The following is an 11,883-nucleotide window of genomic DNA, read 5'->3' on the forward strand; positions in this document are numbered from 1 at the left end:
TATAGATCATATCATAGCATAAGAACTCATCATATCATGGTATAGATCATATCATAGCATAAGAGGTACATCAGAGCATAAGTGAAATCATCATGACATTTCTTTTCATAACATCAAAGCATCATATCATAGCATATCTGTAAGCATTGTTTCATATCATATCGTAAGCATGGATGCAAGATGGCCTTTAAAACATGAGTAATGTCATGTGCAATATGCCTTTCAAAACATGGGTTATGTCATGTGTGAGATGTCTTAAAATAATATCATATAGTACTTGAAAATAATCTCAACATGAAAGGGGCCCGGCTTAGTACCACATACATACATAATGCGCGCATCCTAAGTAGACCCAAGGTAGCTAGTCTTGAACCTACTAGGAAACTAGGCCCGTAGCTCGGCCTAGGGGCACGTAAGGAGCCCACCCTTTACTAGGCCCGTAATTCGACCTAGGGGCGCATAAGGAGCCCACCCTTTTGGTACAAGTCATTCAAAGTAAAATACATGTCATATCATATCTCTATCATTTCATAACATATTCGTGTCATTCATAGCATATCTTATTCATGTCATTTATAGCATATCACATTCATGTCATTTATAAGGTATGCATAAATGGGCACATAGCCATCATACTTGTCTTTGGCACATAGCCATCATATTTGGGCACATAGCCATTTTAGGTATCATTCTCATGCATGGTTCATAAGCATACTTAAACGAGCAATATAATATATCATGGAAGGAAAAAAGAAAACATAATCATGCATGGATCACAAGTTAACTTCTCCTAATTCACATCATGGCAAGGGAAGTACATATTGAGTCATAACTTAGTCTAAATTCTCAACCCACTAAGGGTGGCCGAAACATGCATAGGCTCATTTAGGTTTCATGAAATCATACAAGCATATGAACCCACATTCAATTCTATAACATTTAACATAAGGAACATCATAAGCATATTTGATTTAGGTTCTATGCTTCCTAGGTTTTTAAACCCACCTTGGCCGAAACATACAAGGTCCAAACTTGGTTACAAATAGCATGTAAACATGTGAACCCTAATCAATTTTTCATGCATTTATCATAGGCAATCACATGAGCATATTAGGTTAAAGTTCAAGCTTCCTAAGTCCACAAAATATAGGTGGCCGAATGCCACAAAACATAGGTTCTAAGCATGTGAGTACCCTACAAATTTCATAGCATATCATGGAGAGGAACATAAACATGTTAGGGTTGAATTTAGGCTTGCCTAAGCCCTACATTTCATGTTGGCCGAATGTTCATCATGTGAAAACATAACCCTAAGCAACATGAAATCTCAAGTGCATTATGTTATCTTCATATCTTTTCATAAGGTAAAACATAAGCAAGCTAGATTTGAGGTTGAGCCTCCTTAAGGTATTTAATCCCTTCATGGCCGAAACCTTGTGGTAGGGTCCTACTAGTTCTAAGCAACATACAAGTATAAAACATCAAGAGAACATTCATAACATATTATGGGAAACTTCATACTTGATACCTCTTCTATAATTTACAAACATGTGAGTACCTTATGAATTTCATAGCATATCATGGAGAGAAACATAAACATGTTAGGGTTGAATTTAGGCTTGCCTAAGCCTTACATTTCATGTTGGCCGAAAGTTTATCATGTGAATACCTAACCCTAAGCAACATTAATCTTAAGTGCTCTATGTTATTTTCATATCTTTTCATAAGGTAAAACATAAGCAAGCTAGATTTGAGGTTGAGCCTCCTTAAGGTATTTAATCCCTTCATGGCCGAAACCTTGTGGTAGGGTCCTACTAGTTCTAAGCAACATACAAGTAGAAACATCAAGACAATGTTCATATAACATCATAGAAGAGATCATAGACATATTAGTTTTTAAATTTAGCTTCCCTAGGGTTTTAAATCTTTTCATGTCCGAACCCTAAGGTAGGGTATTACCTAACTCCAAGCCACATACAAGCATGAAATATCAAAGTCATATTCATAGTATATCACGAGAAAAAAAAACTTAAACATGTTGGTTTTGGTTTTGAACTTCCATAAACCTTACAAGTGTCATGGCCGAAATTTCTAAAGGAAATTTTAGGTTGTTGATCCATCTAAACTTGAACAAAAATCATATAACAACTTGTACCACAGGTGAGGGGATACTCACCTCCTTTTGTTTGGTCTTTTCCCTAAAAGAAGATACCCCTTGTGAAGAGAAAGAAGAGAGTTTCTCCTCCTAGTGCTCCTTTTGCTTCTCTTGCTTGTGAGAGGTAGATCTTTGAGGATTCCTTCTTGTTGTTTGGTTTTCTTAGGGAGAAAACCTAGTTGGATTTTTCAGAAAAGAGAGGGGATACTCTAGGTCACGGCAATGGTGAGGGAAGGGAAGAAAAAATGAAATCCCTTCTTTGTTTTTCCTTTTATGCTAGGTGGGAGTAAGAAGCAAAAAGAAACTTGCTTTCCCCTCTTCTTAACTCATCCTTTATCCCCTTAATGATGAAGAAAATGTCTTCATTCATCCCCTTACTTCCTCTCCTCTCATTCCCTCTTGAATCTCCATGAAAATGGAAAAGAGTGAGGAAGGAAAAGACAATTTGTCTTGTTTCTTAATCAAGAGAAAAGGAAGAAAGCTACTTGATGTTTTCTTCCTTCCTTCTCTTAATCATGGTTTTATATTTATCTACAATTCCCATTCTCTATTCAACAATTACTCATGATGGTCTAGTGGTAATTCCATAATCCTTAGCTTAAGAAGGTTCAAGGTTCAATCCTTGACCAACTCTTTTTTTTATATATATATTTTTGGTTCCATCTTATCTTCCTTTATTCTAAGAGAAAATCTTCACATACTTAGCTTAAGAAATTCGTGGGTGTTACAATGGTGTCTCCAAGAGGAGCTCAAAAGGATTGCCATGTAAACCCTGCAGGTGGATTTAGTCTGACATGACGATAAGGTTGAGTGGTACTACTCTTGGAGCTAGATATTAATTGAGTTGTCAGTTACTTATTTAATTAGTGGACATTCTATATCTTAAACACAGGGAGACTAACACACTCATGATAAGTATGAGCCCAAAATATAATTTGGGATTGGTGTGGTAGTTCAATAATAATTCTTTAGTGGTATGAATTATTATTGATGAAATTAAGTTGGGTGTTCGGGGCGAACACGGGAAGCTTAATTTCATTGGGAGACCAAAACCAATTCCTCCTCTCGGCCCCTATCGTAACCTCCTATTTATAAAGTATTATACCCACTCATACCCACTTTCTTACCCACCTTAAGGTGGTCGGCTAAGCCTAACTTGGAACCCAAGCTAGGGTCGGCCAAACCAAGGTGAATTGGTTTCATTAGGTGGTCGACCCTAGCTTGAACCCAAGCTTAGGTGGCCGGCCACAATAAAATTAAAGGGATTTTATTTTTTAAAATCTTTCTTATGTGGAAGCCATGGTTTTAAAAGAGAGTTTAAAATTTAAATCTTTCCTTTTATAGTTTTCTACAAAAGATTAAGTGAAAGGTTTGATATCTTTCCTTATTTGTAGTTAAATGGAAGATTTTAATTTTTGATAAAACTTTCTTTTTTTGTAACCATCCTCATGATTTAAAACAGAGTTTTAAAATTAAATCTTTCCTTTTATAGTTTCTACAAAAGATTAATAAAAGATTTGATATCTTTCCTTATTTGTAAATTGAAAGGAAGATTTTAATTTTAGAGAAAACTCTCCGTTTTGTAAATGATCCACAGGTTTTAATAGAGAGATTTTAATTTATAAAAGTTTCCTTTTATGACCAACCATAAAGGGAATTTTCAAAAAGGAAATTTTCATTTTAAAATTTCTGGAAACAAATTAGGAAGTTTTAATTTTGTGATTAAAACTTTCCTTGTTTAGAGGATTAAAGGTGGTCGACCATTAGAGGTTTGAGAAGGAAATTTTAATTAAATTTTCCTTCTTAAACATTAGCAAGGAATATAAGGAAATTTTATTTATTAAACTTTCCTTATTTGCCAAGATCAAGGAATATAAAAGAGAGGGTAGAGGTGCCTCACCTCACAACACATATTTTAATATTCCTCTCTTCTATTCCTTGGTGGTGTGGTTGGTCCTCTCTTCCTCTCCCTCTCTTCTTATTCTTCTTTGGCCGGCGGCATCTTCATCTCAAGGAGCTTGGTTGGTGGTCGGATCTTGCTAAAGGAAGAAAGAGAGATAGGAGGTCTTGTTTCTTAGCATCCCTTGGAGCTTGGTGGTTGCCGAACCTCATCTTCTCTTGGAGTTCTTGTGGTGGCCGAAACTAGTTTGGAGAAGAAGGAAGCTTGGGTGGTTCTCATCTCGGTAGATCGTCACCGATACGACATCCGAGATAAAAAGAGGAATACGATAGAAGATCAAGAGGTTGTTGCTTACAAAGAAAGGTATAACTAGTAATTTTATTCCGCATCATACTAGTTTTCTTTGTATAGATTTTGAATGTAACAACCACCCTTCTTACTACTACTACTCTCTAAGGATAACCGTTACTTATCTACTAACTCTACTTAACCGGTATGATTAAAAATCACATGGAAACCCTACCGAAAAATTTCGGCAGAGTCTTCCCTGTACCGGTGACCTTATTCAACAATACATGACATAATATACACAGCCACAAGTGGCTGGGACACATATCAATCAACCACGCAGTTTATATATCAAAAAGAAGTACAATACCAAGGAAAAATCAACTCTAACGAATACACGACAAAACAAACCAAATAATAACATGCACAAGTTCTAAATACGTTAAACACTTAAACCAAAACATTCTAAATAAATTATGGTTCAATCTCTTAGTCTACTCCATAGTCCAAACATCACACACCATCCGCGCCACCTTGTCGCCTTCCTTGCTATATCTTTTCCTTTCCTATATCTTGGGTTTCTTGGACTTACAACCGAGAAGGAGGCTTCTAGGGCTTTTGGAGCGCTCGAAATCCCGACAACTCCTCTGTCCACGTGCTCTCCTCGCTGAGGGGAGCACGAATCTGTGAAGAACCCACGGAGCCTCGCCTTGGCCGACCGTCGGAGTCGAGCCCTAGCTCCGTCGGCTTCATCTTCCTCGAGCCGAAACGTCGTCACACGCAGAAGGGAGGAGGAGAGGGGAAAGGTTAGGTCACGGGAGAGGAAAATAATCCCTTCTTATAACTTAGGTATTTTCTAATTCAGTTATGGCTTAAGACCTAGTCATTGTAAATTTGTTTACAAAACATCCGCAGCACACTTGGTTAGCCACGGCTTGGCTCGTGATTGAAGTCACGGGTTCGAATCCTGCCGAACACCCTTTTTTCTCCTCTTCTAATTATTTTCTGTTACCAACTATTCTTTAAATACTATTTGTTCCATATATGATTAACAAAACGTTTCCAGGCCAGTTGGTTGGCTAAGTCCGGATTCGGGTCCGAGGTCTTGGGTTCAAAACCCGGCTTCAACAAATTTTTATTTTTTTTTATCTTAAACTTCTTCCTCTTGGTAAGAATACCAAATGAACTCCAAAAATTACATAAAAATACTCTAAAAATTTCTAAAAATCTCTAAAATTTTTCTATAGTATTTCTAAATATTTTTAAGAACTTTTAGAACTCCTAATGAGGAAATTTGGGTCGTTAGAATCCCCCATACCTTATAAAAAGTTCGTTCTCGAACTTAGCATAATTCTGGATATTTCTGTCTTATACTATCCTTTACTAGTGGTACATCTTTGTTTCTTAATCTCATAACTTCTCGGTCCTCTAGTATTCATTTCGCATCGTAACCATTAGTGGTCTTTGGAAGACTTGACATCTTCTCTATCCTTTCTAAACATACTTATATATATATGAATATAAGAGAAACAAAACTAAAATTGTCTCTATTCTTTCTAAGCATATGTATCAAAACATAGAAAATTAAAACATGAATTTTATTCTTTTCTAAGCACATATAAGCAGATACTCTATACTGCAAATAATAAAGAAAGCATAAAAAAAAATTAAATACTTTCTTACCTGAAGACGGCAAGGATGGTGCTGATGTGTGATGCTGGAGAATGGGAACTGCTCTGATACCAACTGTAACAACCACCCTTCTTACTACTACTACTCTCTAAGGATGACCGTTACCTATCTACTAACTCTACTTAACCGGTATGATTAAAAAGCACATGGAAACCCTACCGAAAAATTTCGGCAGAGTCTCCCCTGTACCGGTGACCTTATTCAACAATACATGACATAATATACACAGCCACAAGCGGCTGGGACACATATCAATCAACCATGCAGTTTATATATCAAAAAGAAGCACAATACCAAGGAAAAATCAACTCTAACGAATACACAACAAAACAAACCAAATAATAACATGCACAAGTTCTAAATACGTTAAACACTTAAACCAAAACATTCTAAATAAATTCTGGTTCAATCTCTTAGTGTACTCCATAGTCCAAACATCACACACCATCCACGCCACCTTGTCGCCTTCCTTTCTATATCTTTTCCTTTCCTATATCTTGGGTTTCTTGGACTTACAACCGAGAAGGAGGCTTCTAGGGCTTTCGGCGAGCTCGAAATCCCAACAACTCCTCTGTCCACGCGCTCTCCTCGCCGAGGGGAGCTCGAATCTGTGAAGAACCCACGGAGCCTCGCCTTGGCTGACTGCCGGAGTTGAGCCCTAGCTCCGTCGGCTTCGTCTTCCTCGAGCCGAAACGCCGTCGCGCGCAGAAGGGAGGAGGAGAGTGGAAAGGTTAGGTCACGAGAGAGGAAAATAATCCCTTCTTATAACTTAGGTATTTTCTAATTCAGTTATGGCTTAAGACCTAGTCATTGTAAATTTGTTTACAAAACATCCGCAGCACACTTGGTTAGCCACGGCTTGGCTCGTGATTGAAGTCACGGGTTCGAATCCTGCCGAACACCCTTTTTTCTCCTCTTCTAATTATTTTCTGTTACCAACTATTCTTTAAATACTATTTGTTCCATATATGATTAACAAAACGTTTCCAGGCCAGTTGGTTGGCTAAGTCCGGATTCGGGTCCGGGGTCTTGGGTTCAAAACCCGGCTTCAACAAATTTTTATTTTTATTTTATCTTAAACTTCTTCCTCTTGGTAAGAATACCAAATGAACTCCAAAAATTGCATAAAAATACTCTAAAAATTTCTAAAAATCTCTAGAATTTTTCTATAGCATTTCTAAATATTTTTAAAAACTTTTAGAACTCCTAATGAGGAAATTTGGGTCGTTACATTGAAATACCAAACACAAGAGGCATATGATTCTAGGTTTTGAATTTGTGATTCAAGTTTGTGTTCTTTTGTTTTTTTCCCGATCTTGTGTTTTGATTGTTCCTTTTGGTTAAACCTAGAGTTACTATAACGTAATTAAATATTAAATTTCGTTGAAAGGCTTTGTCTTGGAAGTTGTGGATGCTCCCATACCTAAGAAGGCCTAGTGCCTCGCCATGTTTAACGTGGAAGGATATCTCTGAAATTAATATTTAATTGAATTTGTAACTTGGGTGGATTTGTATCAATAATGTTAAGTATCATTTGTGATCCAAGTCTAAACCTCTAAGAACAGATAAGTTAAATTTGAAATCAACAATGTTAAGTTCCATTTGCTATTCCTAATTTAATTTCTAAAGAACATAATAGGTTGTTAGGAATGGTTCAAGACTTGTTCAAAATTTTTGTACAAGGGAACCGGTATGATATTCGAAGTATCAACCAAAAGGTGAAGGCCTGCTGAATCCCATACCCCTCGCACCATTCTCTAAGATGTTGTCCGGCGAACTGTCTTCCGTTGTCAGAGACTAGCCGACGCAGGATTTCGAACTGACATATGATGTGTTGCCAGATGAATTTCTTAACCATCTGCTCAGTTATTCTCACGAGCGGCTTGGCCTTGACCCATTTGGAGTAGTCTACTGCGATGAGCAGGAATTTTTGTTTTCCATGGAGAAGGGACCCACTATATCCATGCCCCACTGGTCGAACGGGCAGGATACTGCAGTCGGTCTCATCTCCTCTGCGGGTCGGTGTGAGAGGCTATGGTACTTCTGGCCAGACAAGTAGGTGGATAATATCTGTTGACCTCCGCAAGTGTACGAAAATATCGCAAGTAATATAAAAGATTATCGTATCCATAGGGACTCGAATAAGCACTAAGAATATCTCAACGCGAATTAGCTAGACAATAAATCAATGAATTGCAAAAGTCTAAGTGTAATTATGAAAAGTAAATAAAAGAATGAAAGAATAGGCAACAAGAATAAAGGCAATGATAAGGGATATTCTAGGAGTTTTGGTTTCTTTCTAAGGTTGTTCAATGTAAATGATCTACCAAATCCTTTTTCTTAATTGTCCATCATTTGTAGAGAGTTGTCGGTTCTCTCTTGCAATAGAGAACCGAACGAGGACTGAAATCCATACCTAGATTGATCAATTAGGAATGAATCTATGTTGTCCAAACATGGGCTTGCCTGTCACGTGCGTCCCTCAGAAAATCAACATAAGAATCCATCGCTCCTTAACCCATCAAGATACAAAGATTAATGCATAAATCTATCCTACTGATGTGCGTAGATTATATACTCTTTTATGCATGTTTTTACGCACATTTACATACTTTGAGCATGCTTGATCTATGCATTTTTATACTTCCAGCTTTCCTTTTAGCATATTTACTCTTTTGGTTCGGAGATCTGCTTTTTGTGCATTTTCTGTACACAGGAGTCGATTTGGTGAAGAATCTACATCTTTGGGCATGCATTGGAGGAAACGAAGGGAGAAAGCACCGGGCCGTGTACCTCACACGGCCCTGCACTGGTATGGAGCTCGGGCCGTGTGGAGTTTGGCACCAACAGAAGAGGAAGATGACATGGCCGTGTGAATCTCGCACGGCCGTGTCAAGATTTGAAGCCAACCAGAGCAGAAGCCTTACAGGGCGGTGAGATTTCGAGACCAAGCAGGCTGCGGTGCACCACACGGCCGTAGCATTTCCAGAGACTAAGCGGTGTGGCGTGTGCACCACACCGTGTAGCATTCGAGGCGAAGGGTTCGGCCGTGTGGAGTCTACTGCGCTTGAGAGAGGGAACTGGACATGGCCGTGTGAATCTCACACGGCCGTGTCACGAGGCCGTGTGGCGCCCGATTCCCTCCTCTATTTAAACCCTTCTTCATGAATTGAAAGGGGATCTCTCCCCCTTTGGGAGAAAGCAAGATTTGGTGGTTTCCTCCCATTCTTGGGAGGATTTCTGGGCGATTCTAAGGGAGATCTCGATGATTTCGACTCCGGAGCGAGGATTGGATCCGAAGACAAGGCTTCTTCGTTGATAAGTTTTCTCTTTCCCCCTCTTCTTGTTTTCTTGGATTGGGGATTCAAGGAATGCTTGTAAACTCTATTTCTTCAGGTTTTCTTCCTCGATTCATGGAGTAGATCTTGTATTCTAGGATTAAGGGAGTATTTGTATGATGGATTGATGTAATCTCTAATGGATTTTCCATTTTCTTGTTTCAATGACATTATCTTGCTTGTATCAATTAGATCTTGAATGATTGATGGTGGTTTGTGCTTAATTCTCATTCTTGATTGATTGTTTGGATTTCTTATGGACTTGGTAAAGATAAGCTCTCACTCGATCATCCGAGGGATCCACGTGACAGGTGCAAGCCCGTGTAAGGACGTTTGTGAGATAATCTTGAAGAGGAAATAGGAATATTCAAGAAAGTAGGATGGATTCTATGATTAGCTTCTTGTATCTTTATAGGTTAATAAGTTGTGGGCTTCTATGTTGATATCCGAGGAAGGCATAGTAATAGGTGCGCTTCTGTGTAAGGACAGTGTAAGTTCATGTCTAATTAGTCCTATTTAGATACATTTCTCAGTCCTTAGCCGGTTGTCTATTGCAAGAGGGAACCGGCAACTTTCCACATGTTTGGAAATTGAGGAATAAGGATTGGTGAACCATTTACATTCAAGAAATCTTACAAAGAAACCGAAACTCCTAGAATCTCCCTTTATCATAACCCAAAACACTAGACTCTTGTTTGTTGATCTTTAAGACTAAATTTGTTTACCGTTACTTTGCTTTTGAAATGATTGGATAGTTGTTTAGCTAATTCGCATTGAGGCATTTCTAGTGCTTATTCCAGTCCCTGTGGATACGATAATCTTTTATATTACTTGCGACATTTCCGTACACTTGCGGAGCGTAACAAGTTTTTGGCGCCGTTGCCGGGGACTACGCTATAACATTAGGAATTATCAATTGAGTTAGACTAAACATAACATTTGTTTTCCTTTCATATTGCATAGTTGTAACTAATCATTAGATTTCTGTTTTTTTTTAGTTTCTTGTATAACTTTCACTTCTTGTTAATTTTTTTTTATACAAATTCAATTCTGCATTTTTGATTCTTCTATTTTTCTTTTTGTGTCGAATTGCTATTTGCTATCTTGTTCTTGTGTATGCGAAGATCTAACTTTGCAGGGGAATTCTTTCCTTTTGACCTTGAGATTGATAGAACTTTCCATAAAAGAAGAATTCTGCAAAGGCAAATTGAAGAACAGGAACATTTGAATATGGCAAATAGACCACTTAAGGATTATGCAGCACCCTATGCGAGAGGTTTTCGATCTAGTATTTCAAGACCTTCAGTGGAAGCTAATAACTTTGAGATCAAACCCGCAATTATATCTATGGTGCAGCAGAACCAATTTGGTGGAGGACCTCATGAGGACCCTAATCAACACTTAGAGGTCTTTTATGAAATATGTGGTACCATGAAAATGAATGGAGTTCCTTCAGATGCAGTTAGATTATTATTATTTGGGTTTTCTTTAAGGGATAGGGCAAAGCAATGGCTGAATTCTTTGGCCCCTAATAGCATCACCACTTGGGAGCAGTGTGAGCAATAGTTTCTTGATAAGTTCTATCCACCAAGCAAAACAGCTCATATGAGGAATTTAATTGCAAGCTTCAAGCAAACTGACTCAGAATCTCTTTTTGAAGCATGGGATAGATATAATAGTATGCTAAGACAATGCCCACATCATGGGTTGGAAAGATGGTTAGTGTTGCACATTTTTTACAATGGTATCAATTATCATACCAAAGTGTCCCTTGATTCAGCTGCTGGAGGGGCACTTATGAATAAAAGCTTAGATGAAGCCGAAGAAATCATTGAAAGTGTAGCACAAAATCATCATCAATGGGCAAATGAAAGAAGTGGTGGCCATTCCTCTGTAAACCCAACAATTAAAGCATCAGGGAAGTTTGATGTAGATGCAGTCACTCTTTTGTCTTCAAAATTGGACGCTCTTACAAAGAAATTTGAGAATATGGGGACTAGTGTTAATATGGTCAATGCTATGAGTACATCTTGTGAAGTATGTGGGAGTTCAGAGCATTCAAATGACTCATGTCCATTGGGAGCTATCACTGCACAAATCAATCAACTTGAACAATGTGATGCAATCATGAGTTACAATCAAAGGCAGAACAACCCATACTCAAATACTTATAACCCTGGATGGAAGAGTCATCCAAATTTTTCTTACAGAAATAATCAAGATCAAGGACCATCTATGGGGGCAAGACCAAATTTTCAAGCTGGGCAACAAAATTTTCAACATCTACCTTCTCAAGGCTTACCAAAGTCAAATGTTGAAAAGATGCTTGAAGAAATTATCTCAACTCAGAATGAAATGAAGCAAGATATAGCAAAGCTCATTCAGAGAATGGATAATTCTGAAAAGCATCAAAAGATTCAGGATAGTCAAATTGCCCAACTAGCTTCCTCATCATCCAGAGCACCAGGACAACTTCCAGGAAAACCTGATGTGAATCCTATGGAGCATTG

General features: G+C 38.1%; 1 non-coding gene across 1 annotated transcript; it reads right to left on the bottom strand.

The window, feature by feature from the left end:
• Positions 1-10,976: 10,976 nt before the first annotated feature.
• On the bottom strand, positions 10,977-11,082 carry LOC122054487. The gene has a single exon (XR_006132790.1). It is a non-coding gene; the product is annotated as a small nucleolar RNA R71 (small nucleolar RNA).
• Positions 11,083-11,883: the final 801 nt, after the last annotated feature.

This window comes from Zingiber officinale, chromosome 3A, assembly GCF_018446385.1.
Source record: "Zingiber officinale cultivar Zhangliang chromosome 3A, Zo_v1.1, whole genome shotgun sequence".
Taxonomy (NCBI): domain Eukaryota; kingdom Viridiplantae; phylum Streptophyta; class Magnoliopsida; order Zingiberales; family Zingiberaceae; genus Zingiber; species Zingiber officinale.